General features: G+C 33.7%; 2 protein-coding genes and 1 pseudogene across 8 annotated transcripts in view; 1 reads left to right on the top strand and 2 right to left on the bottom strand.

The window, feature by feature from the left end:
- The window catches only part of LOC126954972 (peptidyl-prolyl cis-trans isomerase FKBP1A), a 1,061,339-nt gene that overhangs the window by 470,259 nt on the left and 568,146 nt on the right, over positions 1 to 22,934 (bottom strand). The gene's annotated exons all lie outside the window — the stretch shown is intronic.
- LOC126954384 (uncharacterized) overlaps positions 1 to 22,934 on the top strand; it is a 545,369-nt pseudogene that overhangs the window by 475,811 nt on the left and 46,624 nt on the right. The window lies entirely within an intron of this gene.
- The window catches only part of FBXW7 (F-box and WD repeat domain containing 7), a 209,966-nt gene that overhangs the window by 143,558 nt on the left and 43,474 nt on the right, over positions 1 to 22,934 (bottom strand). For 2 of the 6 annotated variants that reach the window (XM_050791069.1, XM_050791066.1), the window contains exon 1: positions 1,577 to 1,630. The exons of the other annotated variants lie outside the window; for them this stretch is intronic. The gene's annotated coding sequence lies outside the window, so the exon portion shown is untranslated. Of the gene's footprint in view, positions 1 to 1,576; positions 1,631 to 22,934 lie in introns of those variants that run through there. 6 annotated transcript variants of the gene reach the window in all.

The following is a 22,934-nucleotide window of genomic DNA, read 5'->3' as shown; positions in this document are numbered from 1 at the left end:
GAAGTGGCTATAACTCATTAACTGATGAATACATAAATGATATACAAAGAAATACTCAGCCACAAAAATGAAACACTGATACATGCAACAACATGAGTGAAGCTTTAAAATATCATGCTAAATGAAATAAGCCAGACACAAAGGACACACATTGTATGATTCTATTTTTATAAAATGCCCAGAATAGGCAAATCTATATAAACAAAGCATATTAGTGGTTGCCTAGGGCTGGATGATAAAGGGTATCGAGAAGAAGGATGATGAAAGTAACCTAAGATTACACAGTACTGGTGGTTGCACAACTTGGTGAATAAATTAAAATATCACTGAATTGTACACTTAGAGATGAAATTTCCTGGTATGTAAATTTCATCTCAATAAAACTGTCACTAAAATTAATAAATTTGCTAAGATGAAATATACATAATAAGCACATAATGCAAAGACGACTGCTTCCCTCTAACTGAAATATATGCATCAATAGGGGAAAAAATGACAATAAGTTACTCTTTTCTACTTAATACATCTCCAGAAATCAGTTACCACCTTCTAAAGTAGTAAAAATCTGTTTAAGAGATCTCTGTGGCATCATTTGTTCCTAAAAGTAGTTATATTTATTACAAATGTACAGTAAACAGAACAGTGTAACTGTTGAACATTTTGGCATCTACTGTGGTTACTATAAAATTTAAGAAAAATAATTTGGTCAAATATTTGCTGTTTCAAACACATTAAAAAGTATAATAAAAGAAGCCAATGCTTATCACTAAATATTTTCTCCTTAATCTGTTACTGACTATATTAAAAACAACAACCAAAAGCCTATATTATGACACATCATTATGCAATGTCTCAGCACTTCTTTCTCATTTTGAAGCATATTTAATAACTTTAAAATCTATTATGATTAACAAAAGCATTTTGTATCTATATAATCATAATACACAAGTATAAAATACTACGTAATTGAAGTAAAATACATTCTGAGATTGACTCACCTACCTTTACTCAAAAATGAAAAAGTCAAAGCTTTATCTATGAAATCATAAGTTTATGAAATTCTTAACTATAGACACCTACATAATTTTTCGTATTTTAATCTTGGAGCAAAGAATAATCTAGATAGGAAATGCATACATGCTGACCACAGTATTTGGCTCATGTTGGCATGCTGCAGCAAATAGGACCTAAATACAAGGAGGAGTCAAGTAATGGATGGCTAAAGAAGAAATCTGTATTAGTGTTTTCACACACAAGAAATAATACAAAATCTCAAGTAGGGGAAATCCTGTTTTATTCATAAAGTATTAGCATTCCTGCTCACTAAAACAATTTCTTTCCTTGAACTCTTAATATTAAGGCTGTACACTTGAAAGAATTTCTGGACACAACATAAAGAGCAAGAGAGAAAATGATTGGAATAGGTTTAAGGAGACAAAAATTCTAGTAACCAAGTAAAATTTAAAATATTAATTATAACTGTAATTTACACTCACTATTATAAATGTCATTCATGTAGCATATGTGTAAACTTAAGTTACATACAAAATATTTAACATGGAGAATATTTACTTACCAAATATTTAGATAGCCTTTTCAAAATCCTGCTGGTGATTGAGATTCCCTATATAATAAAATTTTTTTTAAAAAAAGAAGATGAAACCATTTTCAACTTCAGAGTTATACCTACTCTGTAATGTCTACCCAAGGATTCCATTTAATGAGGGTAATCTGCTTCAGTAAAACAGTTTAAAACCCCAACCATATGCTAAAACTTCGGCATATTACACATATGAAATAATTTTTTCATAGCCTTACAATTTAAATGTTATAGGTAATATATAGAGATGCTAATGAATTATAAAGACACTGGCAGAATTTACTAGACCATGTAAAGAATGAGCTCTATCACAACTTAGACAAAAAATTATAGATCAAGACAACAGCATACTAACAATGTCTTAGGGAAGCATTCATGCATTCAGTTCTTCCTGACAATCAACATATAATGTAACACATTCTGGTATCTAGTTACCATCTTTTAAGTGGCACCTAGACAATCTAACTATAGAGTCTACTGAGTTAAAACAGAGCCAATGAAGTGGGAATATATTTCACACAGTATTCATTCTATGTTTATCAAAAAATTAACATGAGGAAGCATTTTAAAATCCATCCTATGTTGGTACTTTAAAATAAAAATATTTTATGCATAACAAAAAGAAATGTATAACGGGCAAATCAATTTTACTATTTACAAAAGCTGTTAATAATTTTATAATAAGCTTATAGTACAAATCCTTTCCATCAAGTCTTAAGTCCAATTTATTTCAAAAATCTAGAATAAAAAGCACTAAATAATATTTATGAAGCTCTTCTTGTCTGCCAGGCAATTTACTTTGTATTTCAAAAAGCATATACATACATTTTTTAATCACCTCATGCCTCACAGACATTAAGTCATCAGCTTAAATACAGTAGCTGCATTTGATGATAAAACTCAGTATTTTTAAACTACCAGTATGACTCCCCAAACACAAAATGTAACAAGACATAAAATGACATATTAAGTAAAACTGACTGCCCTCTCTAAAGTCAGGAATAAAGCTGTTTTTAAATTCCTCTTAAAGAATCTCCATAGTGAAAATCACCTATCATAACTAGCAGGAAATGTTGCCATACTAGAAATTATAGTATCACATATAAAAATAAAAATGTTTTCTCATGAGTAAGCCGTATCAATAGATTTTCTATGACTACTACTGTTAAAATCAAAATCAGTAAAATGAGTAACATCTATCCACAAGCCACAGAAAAGGTGGGGAAAAAATAAGGTATATTAGAGACCTATATATAAAATTTTAAATAATAAAGCTTATATAGTGACGAGATAAATACTGTCATGATATTTAGGCATAGATTTAATGCACAGCACAGAAAAAAAAAACTGAATTTCATTACAAACAAACTAAATTTCATTACAGTTACAGGGAGGGAGGGAGGGAGGAAGGAAGGAGGAAAGGAGGCAGGGAAGGGGGAGGGAGGGGAAGGGGAAGGGAAGGGAAGGGAAGGAGGGAGGGAAGGAAGGAAGGAGGGAAAGAGGGAAGGAGGAAAAGAAAGAAATGGCTGGCACAATGGCTCACACCTGTAATCCCAACATTTTGGGAGACCCAGGCAGGGGGATTGCTTGAGGCCAGGAGTCCAAGACGAGTGTGGGCAACATAGTGAGACTCTGTCTCTACAAAAAAATTTAAAAATTACCCAGGTGTGGTGGCACATATGTGCAGTCCCAGCTACTCAGAAGGCTGAAGCAGGAGGATTGCTTGAGCCCAAGAGTTCGAGGCTGCAATAAGCTATGATAAGGCCACTGCACTCCAGCCTGGGTGACAGAGCGAGACCCTGTCTCTTAAAAAAAAAAAAAAAAAAAAAAAAAAAAAAAGAACCAAGAATGGGCTGCCCTTGGGGAAAGAGGATCTAGGATCCAGTTGGTGCAGCTTATGGCTTGTCCCTGTGTGTACAGTTGTTAAATTATTCTTTTATTTTTATTTTTAAAAAGTTATCCTTTAAATAGATGATACAGGCATGAAGCTTAAAAGGAAACCTCAAAAGGCACAAAGGATTTGTCTCATTTTAAGTGAAAAAATACTGTATCAAGTAATTAAACATTTCTTTGTTTGAATATCATTAAAAAATTAATAAAATTAAATAAATTAAAAATGAAAACACAAGCTACAGTGTAGGAGAAAATATTAGCAATGCACATGTTCAACTAAAGACTCGCACCCAAAATATTCTTTAAAAACACTTCCACTGATCTAAAAAGACAAACAGATTTTTAAGATAGGCCAAAGACCGAACAAAACTTCAAAAAGACATACTATTACCCTCCAAAATGACTAACTTTTATCTAAAAAATAGACAATACCAAATGTAAGCAAAAATGTGTAGCAACTGACATTCTAAAATACTGCAGGTAAAAATGTACAATAATATAATATAAACAGTATGGAAAACTGTTTGGAAGTATCTACTAAAGCTGAAGATATAACCAAAGACTAAGTGATACTACTCCTGAGCATACACTCAAAAGGAAATGTATACATTTATGCACAAAAAAAAATGTACAAGAATTATCACAGCAGCATTATTTGTAAGAACCCAAAATTGATATAATTTGAATGTCCATCAGCAGAAGGGAGAAATAAACTGTAAGTATATTCACACAAGGAAACCCTAAACCTCAGTGAAAATGAAAAATGCTGTAAGCCAAATATCCATCTCAAAAACACATTGCTGTGGGAAAGAAGCCAGTTTAAAAAAACTTATAAATCATACAGTCTTACATACTATATGATTTACTTATAAAAATTCAAAAACAAGCCAAGCTAATCTCTAATTAAAAAGTCAGAATATTAGTTACCTTTCATGTAAAGGAATATGACAGATACAGGGAACTTCTGAGGAGCTGACATCTTGATCTGGGTTGTGGTTACAAAAGTGTGTTCACTTTGTAAAGTTCATCCATATAAAAAGCTCATATATACTTTGTGTATGTAAATTATACTACAGTTTTTAAGTTTTTCTAATCAAAGATGAAAAATTACCTCAATAAAATAACTTTAAGCCATCATACTAACAATATGTAATTTACTAATTAAAAAATCTGAAATTCCTAACAATGTATTTCAATTTATTTCTATTTATTATATAAAGGTAAATTAAATATCTCTGGTCATTTTATATAAATATGTTTAAGAGTAGTTTTAATATAAATTTTACCAGCAAGGGATTCCTTATGATTTTCTACTAATAGTATAAAAAATTTTCCATAACATCTTACTAATGCCCGGCCTGGCAACATAGGGAGACCCCATCTCTATGAAAAATACATTTTTTTAATTAGCTGGGTGTGGTGATGTACACCTGTAGTCCCAGCTACTCAGGAGGCTGAGGTGGGAAGATAGCTTGAGCCCAGGAGGTGAAGGTTACAGTGAGCAGTGACCTGCACTGCACTCCAGGCTGGGTGACAGAGCAAGACTATCTCAAAAAAAAAAAAAAAAAAGTCTTGCTAATGCTTTCCTAGACAGACTCAAGTTAAATTTACAAATATGTAAATTTGCACACATTTTAAAAGCATTAATAGCTTACTAAGATGTTGATTTCAAAAGCAACCAGATAGCCAAGCCACGCATTCATAAAAACTTTAAAGCAAATTACTTCGTCCTATTGCTTAGAAAATCTTACATCTTTTAAAGCGATACCTTTTGAATCTTTTGAAGAAAAACCGGTATATATATTTTAAAAGATGAGGTCTTACTCTTTAGCCCAGGCTGGAGGGCAGTGGCATGATCATAGCTCACTACAGCCTCCAACTCCTGGGCTCAACCTGTCTCAGCCTCTGGAGTAGCTAGGACTACAGGTGTGCAACACCATGCCTGCCTATTTTTTTTTCCATAGAAAAGAATTGCAGTATAATTTACGTATACAAAGTACATATGAGCTTTTCATATTGATGAACTTTACAAAGTGAACACACTTTTGTAACCACAACCCAGATCAAGATGTCAGCTCCTCAGAAGCTTCCCTGTATCTGTCATATTCCTTTACATGAAAGGTAACTAATATTCTGACTTGGTAATTGGGTCTTGCTACATTGCCCAGGCTGCACAAAACTGACTTTTTAAATCAGTCTGACTCCACAACCTCCCCAAGCATGAAACATGCTTCTTCCAATTCAGATATTTATCTTTCTAAATGGCATATTTTCACCAAGAACAACTTGAGACTTACAGTGATCATTATGGGCAACTTTTGATATGAACAAAATTGTTAATTTGAGAGGCACTCTAGAACAAAAAAGGAAAAGAACCCTCCCTTACGATAAATTTGTTTTATCTTCCTAAAAGAGAAAGATTAACTTATTGAATATAAGGGATACCTCCCCAGGGGTCACATATCTCAGCAAAAAAAAGACAAATACTAGACAGACTAGGAATATAGTTAGGGTCCACTTTGAAGCCAAGAGCCAATAGTGACCAAATTAAGACAACAGATCCCATCCCAAATCTAAATAGCCCACAGAATCAGATAAAGATTTATTAGGAAAATTAACCAAACTTTATAACTTCCAGTAATATTGAAGATCTCAGAGAAGACTGCAAAGATATAAGCAAAACAATCTTCCCTTTAAACAAAAGATGCACAATGAATTCAGCGACTGTATGCTGTTCATTCAGCACTAAGTCTAACGAAGACTGTTCATGAATTCTAACCATGTAAATACTGGTATTTTTAAATCTAGCATATTTAGATAGTGTTCTTAAACTATTTTCCTAAGAGACTAATTCTTTTGTTTTCAATTTTAATTCTGGCGGTAGAAAAGCTGGAGCCAGCCTGGTAAAGGTTTTTAAAAAGCACAGACAACTAGTCAAGAATTCTAAGTAGTTATGTGAACATCAGATTTGAATGAACTAGGACAAAGCATTAGAAATCAATTCTCCAATTACCCATCACCTACTTGATTTAGCCTAATAGTAATATTTCACAAATCAAACTAGTACAAATCAACAGTTTATCTCTACCTTATACAGAATTGAATCCTATTATCTTGTATCTTTCAAAGGTCTTTTTAAAACTTCATCCCATAACAATTTTTTTTTTTTTTACACAGAGTCTTGCTGTTGCCAGACTGGAGTGCAATGGTGCAATTTTGGCTCACTGCAACCTCCACCTCCCAGGTTCAAGTGATTCTTCTGCCTCAGCCTCCCAGTAGTAGCTGGAACTACAGGTGCATGCCACCACGTCCAGCTAATTTTTGTATTTTTAGTAGAGATGGGGTTTCACCATGTTGGCCAGGATGGTCTCGATCTCCTGACCTCATGATCTGCCCGTTTTGGCCTCCCAAGTGCTGGTATTACAGGCGTGAGCCACCATGCCTGGTATGGTAGTAAACACCAGTAATCCCAGCTACTCAGGAGGCTGAAGAGGGAGAATCACTTGAACCCGGGAAGCAGAGGTTGCAGTGAGCAGAGATTGTGCCATTGCACTCCAGCCTGGTTGACAGAGCAAGACTGTCTCAATAAATATATATATTTTTATATATATATATATATAATTAATAAATAGAGGCCAAGTGTGGTGGCTAATGCCTGTAATCCCAGTACTTGGGGAGGCCATGGTGGGAGGATCACTTGAGGCTGGAGTTCAAGACCAGCCTGTGAACACAGCAAGAGCAAGACTTCATCTCCACAAAAAATAAAAAACTCAGCCAGGCATGATGGCACATGCTGTAGTCCCAGCTACTCAGAAAGGTGGGGCAGGAAGACCACTTGGGCCCAACAGTTTGAGGCTGCAGTGAGCTATGATCTTACCAGTGCACTCCAGCGTGGGCAACTGAGCGAGACACCATCTCTAAAGATAACAGTAATAATAAAAGAATAATAAAAGACCAGGAACAAAGCAAAGATGTGTTTTTACCACTTCTATTCAGCCTTGTCCTGGAAAGCTCTAGCAAGTGCAATTAAGAAAGGAAATGAAATAAAAGGTATACAAATTTAAAATGAAATTTTGTAAAACTGCCTTTATTCAAAAGCATGTTGTCTACATAGAAAATCCAAAGGGTTTTATGGTTATAATATGATTTTAACAAGTTGTGGAATATAAAATCATTATGTAAAAATCGATATTTTTATATATCAGCAATAAATTAGTACATCAAAAATTTTTAAAGCAGTAGCATTCACAATAACATCCAAAAAAGATATACTTCTACAAAATATTTGCAGGATCTGTATGCTGAAAACTATAAAGCACTGATGAAAATAAGCAAAGACCTAACAAATGGAAAAATAACTACATTCACGGATTGGAAGGCTCAATATTGGTAAAATGTCAAGTCTCCTCAGATTGACGTGTACATTAAACATAATACCAATCAAAATCTCAAAGTATCTTTGTAGTTATCAACAAGCTGATTCTTAATTTATAAGAAAATGCAAAGGTACTATAATATCCAAAACAATTCAGAAACTAAGAACAAAATTTGAGAACACTAATTTCAATAACTACTATAAAACTGTTACTATTTAAGGCAACGATGTATTAGCAAGAGGACACACACAGAAATCAACACAACAGAATCATAAATCCAGCAAAATATACTTACAAATAAGGACAACTGATTTTTGACAAAGGTAAAACAAAGGTAAAAGGCAACTCACTGAAGGAAAAGATAGTCTCTCTTCAACAAACAGTGCTAGAACAAGTAAATATCCATATGTAAAAACAATGAACCTGAACTCTACCTCATAACTTATACAAACAAAAGGTATTGCCAGACAGATCACAGATCTAAATGTAAGACACAAAATAATAAAACATCTGGACGAAACAAAGAAAAAAATTCTGATTTTCAACTAGGCAAAAAGCTCCTAAGACAATTCATAAGAGAAAAACTTGACAGTAATCAAAATTAGAAACTTTTATTCTGTAAAAGAGATTGAAGAATATGAAAAGACAGATCACAGACTCAGAGAAAATACTTGCAAATCACATCGGACAAAGGACTGTACCCAGAATCAAGAAAGAACTCTCAAACTCAACAATAAGCAAGCAAATAACCTGATTTTCAAAGCCAGCGAACCATCTGAACAGATAACTTCACTATCTTCTGTCAGGTAAATCAGAGTGGTATACTCATGAAAAAAATTTGCCTGAAGACAAAATAGTATAGAAATGAGCAGAAAATATTACTGGGAGATAATTTTCTAAGAGACTCTCATGTTTCTGCACCTCTTAGGAGCAAGACACTCACTACCCTTTTGGTATGCACTATCCTTTTGAGGATACTTTTACAGCAACAGTGTTGGGAGACAAAGACAGTATCTGGCTCCAAAGCAAAGAAAGGCATTCTTACTTCCTAATATACACTACTATTCAGGTTCTGTAAGAAGTTGAAGATTCGGCATCTGTTATGCAATCCACAGTGTGTACAAGCATCATGTGGCCTTCCTCTTCACACTGCTATATGGGAACCAGGAGTTGGAAAACTGGTTGGGGGGGAGGGGTAGGGAAGCAAGCTAATACTCTGGTCACTGCTACTGCTTGCTGCACTAATAAATTGTCCTTCAACTCCAACTCAGGAGTCTCATATCTTTAACCACCACCCATAAAACTACAACTGAGTAATTGCTAGCTTGCAAGTAGGGTAAAATGTCAGCTTCTTCACAGTTCTTGACAATGGGACTCCAGTTCCAAATAAAAGGGGTAGGTCAATATTAGAATAATATAAAAGTTCTAAGAAGGATCCAAATGCCATTTGGAAGAGTATTAGCAGTCATCAGACCTATCATCTCTTACCAGAGTGAAATATTTCTATTTTTCTGTGTTTCCTTCCACCCTCATTGAACACGTATTGTAACAACTATATGCATTTGGAAATCTTATAAAGTCAAACAATGAAAATGTCTCAATCCAATTGCGGCATCATCTAAAAAGAATCCAGTAGAAGTATTTAAAAGAGGAGACATTAAATTTGGGGGGAAAAAATAGTAAACCCAAAAAAACCCATAAATACTCAACCACTGCATATTTGACATTTGAATTTTTCATATATCATCCCAATATTTCCCAGTTTCGCTTCTTAACATTTTGCATTTTAGGGTATTCTTAAATATGATCAGGTCAATAAGCATCTACTGTGCTGAGTTACTTGTCCTTTTGATCTCTTCTTTTTCTGTGCCCACAATCTAGGAAATATGACACCTTTTCCAGTTTGGTTTATTTCTATAGGGCCAAAAGCAGAAAATTTTTTTTAATCTGCAAATTTAAATTGGTGACTCTGTATAACTTAATGTGAAGCAGAAAGGACAATAAATAACATGATATGAAAGTACTGAGTTAAAATTCTTTACTGATACTCTTTTTCATTTACATAGCTATAATATTTCAAAATGCATAAAATTTTTAATACATTTTCAAAGAGGGAGCAATGAAACAAAAATTTTATTAGTGAAAATATTTTCCATAAATAACATCAAAATACAAACTTTTACTTTAAAAATATTTTTGTATTATAAAATATATATAAAATGTACCATTTTAACCATTTTTAAATGGACAATTCAGTAGCATTGAGTACATTCAGAATGTTGTACAACTATCACCACTATTCATTTCCAGAACTTTTCATCATTCCAAATAGAAACTCTATACTCATTAAGCAAACTCCCCATTCCTCCCTCACCCTAGGCCTTATGTACTTGCCAGCTTTATATATTTGCCAGCTTTCAGTACCTAATTTAAGTAGAATCATACAATATTTTGTGTCTAGCTTATTTCACTTAGCACAATGTTTTCAAGGTTCATCTATGTTGTACCATGTACCAAAATTTCATTTGTTTTTATGGCTGAATAATAATTCTACTATATGTGTAAACACATTTGTCCGTTCATCTGTTCATAGACATTTGGCCTTTTTTTACCTCTTAGTATGAGTAATGATGCTATCAACACTGCTGTATAAGTTATCCAGTTTGTGTCCGTTCTTTCAATTCTTTTGGAGATATGCCTAAGAGCGAAATTGCTGGATGATACAATCATTCTACATCAAACTTTTTGAGGAACTAATAAACTGTCTTTCATAGCAGCTGTACCATTTTACATTCCCACCAGCAATGCATGCATGGTTCCAATTTTCTCCACATCCTTCCCAATCCTTGCTATTTTCTGTGTCTTTGCTAATAGCCAAATTGTATCTAAATGTGGTTTTGATTTGCATTTCTCTAATGACTAATGGTGCAGAGACTCTTCATATGTGTTTATTGGCCATTTTATATCTTCCTTTACCAATTTTTGAATTAGGTTTTTGTTTTGTTGTTGGGCACAGTACTTTTCTAAGGTTACAAAAAAAATTAAAGGCAATCTTGCTTTAATGAAATTAACTGTTATTCTCAGATTAAAGAACTAAAATAGGCTTAAAAGCAGTAATCTAATAATCAAGGATGTCGTAGATCTGATTACACAGCTATTAAATAAAGCAGAATATGATGACAGTGAATGTCCTTCCAAGCAAGCTACTTTGGAAGACAGTTACACATAAGCTGAGCTTTCATCCATGGAGATGAACCTCTTAAGAGATGCAAATGACAAATATTTTATATTTACTGATTTTATCATAGACTATACTGAGTAGTGAAACATATCTTTTAAAACAAGTCTTACAAAGGTAATAAAACCATTAAGACATCTAGTCAAAAAAAGTAAAAACAAGGTAAGCAGGTATCTTGATGTTTTCTCAAGTGTCTCAAAGATACCTATTTTTAAGCCTTCAGGGTAGAGAGAGCAATCCAAGGGCAAATGAAAATGTATGTATAACATTTGCTTGTTACAACTCTTTGGTCTCGCCTGTCCTAGAATAGTCTCTCTCTCACACACACACATCTTTTTCTTAAGACAATGATGTGTGAGGACTCATAGCCAGTTTTCTTATAGAACGTCCCACGTCCTAGATTTGTCTGACTGCTTCCCAGAATGTATTCTGACTTACTCCACAACTTTCTGTATTTCTGGGAAACAAGATCAAGTCTAGAAACCTGACTGGATTCTAGATAAACATCAGGCAAGAATACACCCAAGGTTACATCATTCCGTATTACATCATAACAAAAGGAACATGGTATCAGGCTGTCCCATTATAAGTGTGACCACTTAGTTCAAGTGGCAATCTACAGATCTGTTGCAAAGGTACATTTTCCCTTGGTAGTTGTACAAGATTTAGAGAATAATTGGGCACCATTGCATACATATCATGCATGTTCACAGCACTCTTACACCTAAAGGTTTTGGCATCCATTGATGCTATTGGCACAGATTGTTTTCTTCAGAGTTTACCAGTTCTAACACTGCTATAACAATTCTCTAAGGAGGGCCTTCCTTTTCTCTTTCTTTTCTTCTTATCTCTCTGGACTCATGGATTATTTTTTTCAATAGAAGGTTTTATAATTATAGGTATACCTCATTGTACTGCATTTCATTTTACTGGACTTCAAAGATATTGTAGATTTCACATTACAAATAATGGTTTGTACAACCCTGCATTGGGCAAGTCTATATGGTGCAATTTTTCAAATAGCATGTGCTCACTTTGTGTCTCAGTATCACATTTTAGTAAATCTCACAATATTTCAAACTTTATCATTATTACTGTATCTGTTATGGTGATCTGTGATTTTTGATGTTACTATTGTAACTGCTTTGGGCCACCACAAATCACAAAGATAGAAGATGGCAAGCTTAATTGATAAATGTTGCGTGTGTTCTGACTGCTCCAACCACCAGCCAATCCCTCTCTCTCTCTCCTTCTCCTCAGACCTCCCTATTCCCTAAGAAAAACCAACACTAAAATTTGTCCAATTAATAACCCTACAGTGGCCTCTAAGTGTTGGAGTGAAGAGTCACACATTACTCACTTTAAATCAAAAGTTGGAAATAATTAAGCTTAGTGAGGAAGGAATGATGAAGGCCAAGATAGGCCGAAAGCTATGATCCTTGCGCCAGTTAACCAAGTTAAAAAAGGAAAAGAAAAGTTCTTGAAAGAAATTAAATGTGCTACTCCAGTGAACACATGAATAATAAGAACAAGAAAGAACCCTACTGCTGATATGCAGAAAGGTTTGGTGTTCTGGATACAAGATCAAACCAGCCACAATATTCCCTTGAGCCAAAGCCTAATTCACTGCAAAGTCCTCTCTTCAATTCTATGAAGGCTGAGAGAGGTGAGGAAGCTACAGAAGAAAAGTTTGAAGCTAGGAGAGGTTATTTCATGAGGTTTAAGGAGAGAAGCTGTCTCCATAAAAGTGCAATATGAAGCAGCAAGTGCTGATGGAGAAGTTACAGCAAGTTATCTAGAAGATCTAACTAAGATCACTGATGAAGGTGGCTACACTAAACAACAGATTTTCAATGTAGATGAAATAACTCTCTATTGGAAGAAGAAGCCATGTAGTACTTTCCTAGCTAGAAAGGATAAGTCAACGTATGGCTTCCAAACTTCAAAGGATAGGCTGACTCAACATGTTAGGAGTCAATGCTACTGGTGACTTCCAAGGGGAACAATGATCACTTGTCATTCCAAAAATTGTAAGGTCCTTAAGAAATAAGCTAAATCTACTCTGGCTTGTGCAGAACAGAGCCTTGATGAAAGCGCATCTATTTTACACCATGGTTTGCTGAATATTTTAAGTCCACTGTTGAGACTGTTGCTCAGAATAAACGATTCCTTTCAAAATACTACTCATTGCTCACTGATGATGCACCTGGTCACCCAAGAGCTCTGATGAAGATATACCAGAAGACTCATGTTGTTTTCATGCCTGCTAACACAACATCCATTCAGCAGGCCATGGATTGAGGAGTCCCTTTGACTTTCAAGTCTTAATATTTAAGATATTTCATATCCCTGTCAATAGATAGGGATTCCTCTGATAGATGTGGGCAAAGTAAATTGAAAGCCTTCCGGGAAGGATTCATCAATCTGGACGCCTTCAAGAACATTCATTATTCATGAGTGGAGATCAAAACATCAGCATTAACAGAAGTCTGGAAGAAGTTGATTCCAACCCTCATGGATGACTTTGAGGAGCTCAAGACTTCAGCAGAGGAAATCACTGCAGATATGACAGAAATAGCAAGAAAACTAGAAGCAGAGCCTGACAACATGACTGAGTTGCTGAAATCTCAAGATAAAATTTGAATGGCTTAGGTGTTGCTTCTTATAAAAAAGAGCAAAGAAAGTGATTTCTTTAGATGGAATCCACTTTTGGTGAAGATGCTGTGAACATTATTGAAATAATAAAGGATTTACAATATTACATACTTAGTTGACAAAGCAGCAGCAGGGTTTGAGAAGACTGCCTCCAATTTTGAAGAATTTCTACTGTAAGTAAAACACTATTTAACAGCATCACATTCTACAGAGAAATCTTTCATCAAAGAATCAATTGATGTCACAAATTTCACTGCAGTCTTAGTTTTAAAAATTGCCACAGCCACCCTAACCTTCAGCAACTATCACCCTGACTGGCGAGCAGTCATCAACATCAAGTCAAGACCCTCCAGCAGGAAAAAGGTTAAAACAACTCACTAAAAGCTCAGTTGATCATTATTAGCATTTTTTAGCAATGAAGTATTTCTCAACTAAGGCATGTACATTTTTTCAACATGTTATTACACACTTAACAGACTACAATATTGTATAAACGTAACTTATATGCACTAGCAAAACAAAAATGTGTGTGACTCCTCAGTTTACTGTAATATTTGTTTTATTGTGATAGTCTGGAACCGAATCCACAATATCTCCAAGATATGCCTGTGACTGCAATCATTATTTCGGAGGTGGCCACTAGAACTCCTTTGAGTTGGTTCTTTTTTACATAATTCCTCAGTTTTTTACCACTTCCTTGTTTTCTGGCTTGCTGTGTGTTTTCCTAAGAACTGGGATCATCTGTTTTTCTGAGACATCTTGAATCCTTTCAATGGGGAGCCATATTTGGCATCCAACATGCATGTAACCATTGCTACTGAGACTGTCCATGCTTCTTAGATTTTCTGGTAGACAGAACAGGGTGGGGGGAGAGATATTTATTTACTCATGGATTCATACCAATATTTCCAATTAATCTGAGGTAAAATATTTTTCTTAGTTCCTTTTATTCTATATTTGTGTCTTTATTCTCTTACAGTGATATATTTTAGTTCCTAATACTATAATAGGTTGACTTTTAAGTTAACCCTATCCTATAAGATAAATAAAATAATTTTAAGTTTACCACAAACAATAGACCCACTGAGTTAAGTAAATGAGATTGTACTACACAGATCATTCTATAGTTTCATGAATAATCTGGGATATTTTGCCATACGTGGTCACAAAGATCTTATTCTTTTTAATCAGCTTGATAATATTCTAAAATATGGATGTACCATTTCCCTACTGGTGAACATTCAGATTATTCCAACTATTTAGTTGAGATATCATTATTTGGTATTACAAATAATGCCAAAATTAACATACTTGTACATACACCTTTATGCATATTTCTATAAAAACTATTTGTGTACATTCTTTGAATTATTTGTACTTATTCATAACCCATTTTTTCAATTTTATTAATTTTTAGAAGGTCTTTATTATGTCTGTTAAAACTTTGTTACATGTTACAAATATTTTCTACTAGTCTGATCTTGTTAAAATGTCTTCTCTCACAGAATTCCATTGTAATAGAGTCAAATCTGTTTCCCTCTTTAGATATATGGCTCTTTATAGGGGAAAAAAAAAAAGATTTTTGAGGCTGGGCACAGTGGTTACCACCTGTAATCCCAGCTCTTCAGGAGGCTGAGGTGGGAGGATCAGTTGAGCCCAGGAGTTCAAGACCAGCCTAGGGAAGATGACAAAACCCTGTCTCTACAAAAAGTACAAAAATTAGTTGGACACAGTGGCACACAGATATAGTCCCAGCTACTCGTGAGGCTAAGGTGGGAAGATTGCTTGAGCCTGGGAGGTCAAGGCTGCAATGAGACATGATCATGCCACTGCACTCCAGCCTAGGCAACAAAGTGAGACCCTGTCTCAAAAACAAACAAACAAACAAACAGATACTTGCATCTGTATACAATTTCCTTCTCAGTTTTTATTTATCTGGACCCTACTCCTGTATCAGTAGCATGGTGTTTTAATTACTACAGCACTACAGTATAGCAAGCAATACGGTATAGTATAACAATACCGGTCTTATTTTTATTTTTAAATTTTACACTGGATAATTCTCATTCACATACTATACTACATATATTTGAAAATCAGGTTGTCAAACTTCTCGAACTCCTCAAAAGAAAAAGCAGCTATTTTGACTAGAATTGCTATTAATTTTATGGGTTAGAACTTTGAATAGTCTACATTGGACACTATTTGGTTTTTCATTCTGAAAAATAGTTCTCTCTTCATTTATTTGATCCTAGAATGAACTGTTGTTATTTTCTTCATACAAATCCTATTCATTTTTTAAAATTTATTCCTACTTATTTTATGGTTTTATAGCTTTATGATTGGGTTCCAACATCCATTCTACATAAATTTTTAACTATGTATAGAGGATTTTTTTTCTTAAAATGATAAATATCAAATACACAAAATGAAAAAATCAAGATTCTTATTAAAGAAAAAGTAACCATCAGTCTTTGCCTTTAAAAGAGAGATAAAGCAAGAATATGACCCTTTTTGCAGTTCAAATGCACAGTATCTACTTGAGGGGAAAAAGAGAAGCTTTTTCTCTTTGAGCTGAGATTGCACCACTGCACTCCAGCATGGATGACAGAGCGAGACTCCGTCTCCAAAAGAAAGAAGAGTATACAGCCCAACTAAATGGATGAAGAAAAGAAAACATGAATTCTAGCTAACAAAATTAAACATAGTAATGACAACAAAAATACCAAAAAGACTGGGAAACTGTAAGAGCTAAGACCAACATTCTGAAGATCTAGAGAAAGGAAGATTTTTGTACTAGTAAAAATACTTTTTAAAGAGTAAAACAAAAACATATATAATGTAAAACAACAGCAAATACAACATATCAATTAGATAAAACATACTAGTTACACCAAGATAAGTAAATAGGCTTAACCTTCCTAGTAGAAAAAGTTTCAAATTGCCTATGTGAAAAATATAATTAAAATAACTATAAGCATAGCACTCTATAAACCTTCACTGGGCTATCTGCTATAAATAAAAAACTGCATAGAAATCTTAAACGTTATTGAGGTTATTATTAGGAGTGGTATTGCTATAGTAATTCCAATGTTATGTATATTTTAAGACAGAACAAATGAATAAACATATATTGATGTTATTGGTAAACTGGATCTTCATTATGGAAGAAGAGGAATATGAAACAAGGAAAGGAAAGAACCTTAGTCTCACTAGGAATTCAAATATCACTAGTTTTTAAAAGTATATTTTCTTGCTCTGTCTAATAAAAAGAACCAATAGAAGCAATGACACCCAGTAACGCATCAATGATGTTGGCTTCCAAATACCATTCCCCACTAAGAGAAACAAGAACTTTTGGTAAAACAGCCAAGTCCAGGTCTGGGGTAAGAATACCATAAGGTAAGGAGAGAATGTTTTGTTGTGCCACAAAGCAAATTGGTGCTGTAAAAATGAGGGGGCATGTCAAAGAAACATACAAACCAGACTGAGTTCTTGCTGGCTAAATTGTAACAGTTTGAGTCACCGAAGGATACACAGTTATGCGTCACATAACCACAGAGATATCTTCTGAGAAATGTGTTCCTTAGGCTATTCCCTCACTGTGGTAACATCACAGAGTGTATTTACACAAGCCTACATGGTATAGCCCATTGCTCCTAGGCTACAAACCTGTACATCATGTTACTGTACTGAGTACTGCCAGGTAACTATAACATGGTGTGTCTGAAAATATCTAGACACAGAAAGGGTACAGTAAAAATACAGTATAAAAGATTTTTTAAAATCATATGCCTATATAGGGCACTTACTATGAATGGAGCTTACAGGACTGGAAGCTGCTCTGGGTGAGTTAATGATTGAGTAATGAGTGAATGTGAAGGCCTAGGGTGTTACTGTACACGGCTGTAGGCTTTGTAAATATACACTCGAGACACACTACATCTATTTTTAAATGTTTTCTTTCTTCAATAATAAACCTTAGCTTACATAAACTTTTTGGTTTTTAAACTTTTCTGACTTTTGTAATAACATTTAGCATAAAACTAACACATTGTACAGCTGCACAAAAATATTTTCTTTCCTTTTATCTTTATTTTACAAGTCTTTTCTATTTTAAAAAAATTCCTGTTTTACTGTTAAAACTGTTTTGCTAAAACCTAAGACACAAACACACACATTAGACTAGCCCTACACAGGGTCAGGATCATCAGTATCACTGTCTTCCACCTCCACATACTGTCTCACTGGAAGGTCTTCAGGGACAGTAACATGCACGGAGCTGTCATCTCCTAAAGTAACGATGTCTCTGGAGTACCTCCTGAAGGAACTGCCTGAGGCTGTTTTGCAGTTAACTTTTTTTTTAATACATTCAAAATAACAACAAAGAAGTACATTCAAAATAACAACAAAAAGTATTGCATAGTAAATACATAAACCGGTAACATAGCTGTTTATTATTACTATCAAGTATGTACTGTACGTAATTATATCTGCTATACTTTTATCCAACTGGCAGCACAGATTTGACTTACACTAACATCACTACAAACATGTAATGTGTTGGTTGTGACGTTGGTCCTAGGATGTTATGACAGCTACAACGTCACTATGCGACAGAAATTTTTCAGCTCCATTATAATCTCATGGGATCAATGTCGTATATGCAGTGCATGACTACATAACAATAATGGATTTTTAGTTCACTGAATTAATGAGGAAACCATGAGCCCACAGTGAAAGGACAGAAACTCCCTTACAGAAAGAGGAATGCCAGCTAATAAATATGGAAAGAATAATAGGTGTAGAAAATCATTCTGCAAGCATCAATGTAACCAACAATTCAGGTATAAATCAATAATGGATATTAAAAACACTGGGAGAAAGGCTGTTGAGAAACAATGTTTACTCAGTCTCAAGGCATTACCCCACAGATTAATGATTAATTATCAATGGGAAAAGGATACTTTTACAATAGAGAAATCAGGTCACACCACCTTAACCAAGTAATGAAACTCAACATCATAAATAATGGAACAAACTAATAACACAGAGGAAAAAATAAACAAACTTTAAGTACATACAAATATCAACATGAATAAATCTTGATATAAATAAACACTGAGTGAAAAAAGCAAGTTAAAAAGTTATGCCAACAATATATTATTTTTTACATTTTAAAACTAAATCAGTACTGTTTATCTTTTTACACAAATAGGTGCTAAAAAGTATTGAAAACTTACAGGATACCTTTAGAAAAGTAATTACCTCTAACAAGAGAGAAAAAAGAATGAGATTAGTAATCTCCAATTATATTTTTAATTTATTTTTAAAAGTTCTGAAACAATGATAGCAAATTTTGGCAGTACAGATACATAAGCATCTTATATTCTTCCTTGTATTTTTTTATATTTTTAAGTATCATTTAAAATTGTTAAATTTAAAATAGACTGCTGTTACATAATTTTTAGTTTTAACAGCTAGCTATACAACATTTAGTTCTGTAATTCTTGCTATTTAAAACAACCATTTTGAAGAACTTTGATTTAGAAAGTCACCAGTGACTCCTATTTTAATCTTTGATGTAAATCAACAGAAGCAAATTGGCACTTCCAAAATGATTCTAACAAGCAAAATGCATTTCATGTAAATAAATAAAAAATAATTTGAAAAGTATGCCATCCAAGTGGCATTACATCTTCTCCAGTTTAATATTTCCTGTATCTCATATTGCTTTTAAAATTGAACATCCTTTGGAGAATTGAAAGTTTGCCTATTTTAATAATTTGCTTTTTGTCAATCACTTTGACCTAACTCTACAAAATCATCCTATTAAAGTTATTATTTTAAATATCAATTAACAGGTCTATAAAAAATCTCCTGTTATAAGACTGGTGCACAAAAAAAAATGTAAATTTTTCAAGTGATTTAGCAGTAATTTAGTTCTTCACCATGTTCCTTAAAAGGCTTTAATCTATAATCTATTTGTAAAAACTTTCTATTTTCTCCTTAAGAGAAGGTCAACGGCTTTCACTTCACTTGTCTAACATAATCATGAATTGAAATAAGAACTCTCAGCTCTTTGGAACAACAATGCTACCAGTATGCCTAGGCCAATAAAGCGATTCGTTCATTAATGCTGCTAATAAAGCAACCTTTTGTTAGTCTATGAAACATCAGACTCTTAACTTTGCAATTTTTCCCTGTTTTGCCACATGAACTTAAAAGTTCTCTTACAGGCCACTTTAATAACTAAAACACTATCATTCAAAAATTCAACCTTCCACTCTAGGTAAGTTAATAACTTAAAAAATATTCGCTCCAACTGCAGAAAATTATTTCTAGATGAAATTATATTTTAATTATTCTCTTGTGCCTTCCCATAAAAACCAATTGTATAGAAGTCTGTGCTATCTTCCATTAAACAACTAAAGAAAGCACCCATATAATATTCTCAAAAAGAAAAGCATAAATGTTCATTTATTCAATTAGCACTAATCAACCAACTACAGTAAGCAAGGCAAAGAAAATACGGCAAAGATTAATACACAATTCCTGCCTTTACGCAACTCAATTTAGGGAGTAAGCCAGGTATCTGTACAAATTACTATAAGGTAGTTTATAATATTAACTACTAAACAGAACAGTAAAAAGAATATAATTAACTGAGCTTAGACAGGATTTTTTTAAAACCTTCCATGAGACTTTTGAGGCTAAATAGAGAGTAGTCTATTTTAGGTAAGTAAATAGCACGTATAGAAACACAGATGAATCAAACACCAAGGTGAATTCAGAAATTCTTAATTTTGTAAGGCTCAAGGGTATCATGTATGTAAGGAATTATTAGGAAATGTCTCTCAGTTCATGAACGGCCATGTTTGTGTTGATCTGGAATTTGAACTTTATTCCAGGCAATTGGCAGTAAATAAAAGGCTATAAGTAGTAGTATATGGTGCTCAGGTCTGTTTTTTAGAAAAGTCACTCCTGAACTACCTGAATTCCCAAAAGCTCTTATTTTCAATAACTTCAGAATACATAGCTTTTGGTAATTCAGGTACCTCAAGAGGACACAAATGGTAGGCTTCCAAGCCTACGAAGACATTCATACTCAGTATAACTATGTACCAACTCTATACTGGTAACTTAAGTTTAGCATTTTCTAAACTAATTGCCACTTAAAGAGAAAAATCAATACATGAAATATTGGTTCTAATATTAGTCAACTATTTTAAACCTCTTCAAAGTATTGGGGAAAATACCAGTTTCCAGGAATCATAAAGTCATGTTATTGATAAATTTTAAGAGTTGCAGTTAAAGTCAACAGGATGTGTTTAGAATTTATAAAATTAATCTTAAACTTTAGCCCACTGTAATCCTTACTGTAAACAGCCCTGGAACTGAAACCTGGCACCCTTATCTTCTTCTGAGTACCATATTTTATGCTTACTACCCTCCCCTCAACACCACCCCCGATGCCTACCTTGAAAACTCCATGTTCTTATACGACCCTGGGCTACACTGAGTTAGTCCAACTTGACCCAGTCATACCAGTGTTTTCAGTTGTTACCTATTATGACTAAATCCATAAGCATTCTTTTAAAAAGCTTTGCAAACATATTTTCATTTCTATTAGGGAAGTACTTTCTTCAACCACAAGAAACAGAACTAGAAGCCAATAGCTACAACATGAATTAACTTTGAAAATATTATGCCAAATGAAATAAGAGAGTGACAATAAGACAAATATTGTATGATTCTATTTATGAGGTACCTAGAATAGTGATAGTCATAAAGACAGAGAGTGTAACAGACGTTACCAGGGAATTAAGGGAGGAAAGATGGGAGTTATTGTTTAATGGGTATCAAGTTTTTATTTGAGATGATGAAAAACTTCTAGAAATGGACAGAGATGGATTGTTGCAAAATATTGTGAATGTACTTGATGTCACTGAATTGTATATTTTAAAATGGTTGAAATGTACATTTTATACTATGTATATTTTGCCACCAATAAAGGAAAAAAAAACCTTAGAGGAAAAATTTGTTACTTATTGGACTCCCTAGAACCCAAAAAAGTAAAAAAAAGCTAACATTTAATAAGTACCAGGCATTACATATACTACCTCATATAGTCCTCCCAACACCACCATAAGGTACACTTCGTATCTCTGTTTTAATGAGGAAGAAACAGGCAAAAAGCAGATAACTCAATGTCACAGAGCTAGGAAATACTGGGCACAGGACTCAAACCCTGGCAGTCTGACTTTGTTTCTCAAGCAGCAGCATAAGTTACAAAAACATTCATTACAGAAATCTATATTGTTAAAGTTGTCTAAATACTCCATGGAAATATGAACTGGCAAAAATCAAAACATAATCCTGCACCTACAATACCAATAATGTGTATCTATATTAAGGACATGTTTAATGGTACAATTATAAGCAAAGCATATTTTTTCTATCTTTATTACTTATGAGCTCACACCTTCATTTGGCAGTAAGATACATCAAAATTTAAAACATACAGCAAGCAGTACAAAAAATAACAAAACAACAAGCTCTTAAAGATCACTGTCCCTGATAAATACCAAAACTAATAGTCAAAGGAAGAAGCACATTAGAGAAAAGAGAAAAAAGAGGTGATTTTGAATATTCTTTGCAAAGAGGAAAGGGGTCTTTCACTCACATGACTTAATACTTACATAATAAGTAAGAAGCATAATAAAGCTCAAGGGCATTTGAGAACCAACTGACAGGACTTTCTGGACATAGTTCCAGATCTAACAATACAGTATTACTGCCCCTTGTTTTTATCAGATGCCAATAAAATCAGAAAGAAACCATTATCATTTCTCAGTCATTCTCTCACATTCACAAATTTTGTAACACATTGAACTTACAATGTAAGCAGTGATAGAACAGTTCTTCAATTTGGGTATCTTTTAATTTTTTTAAAAAACTACACCAACATAATCATTCAATAAATGTATTACTATTCTAGACACTAAAACAGCAAGAATAGATATATCTTGCCCTCCAAAAACTTAGGCTTAGTCTAGTGTAGAGGTTGATAATAGTTAAACAAATATATCATAATTATGATAAAAGCTATGAAAGGACTTAACAGGGGCACTTAAAACTAGTGAGTGTTCTGAATCAGAAAAGGCTTTCC

The sequence above is a fragment of the Macaca thibetana genome, chromosome 5, assembly GCF_024542745.1.
Source record: "Macaca thibetana thibetana isolate TM-01 chromosome 5, ASM2454274v1, whole genome shotgun sequence".
Lineage (NCBI taxonomy): Eukaryota > Metazoa > Chordata > Mammalia > Primates > Cercopithecidae > Macaca > Macaca thibetana.
Note: the sequence above shows the minus strand (reverse complement) of the source record. Positions and strands in the feature narration are given on the sequence as shown.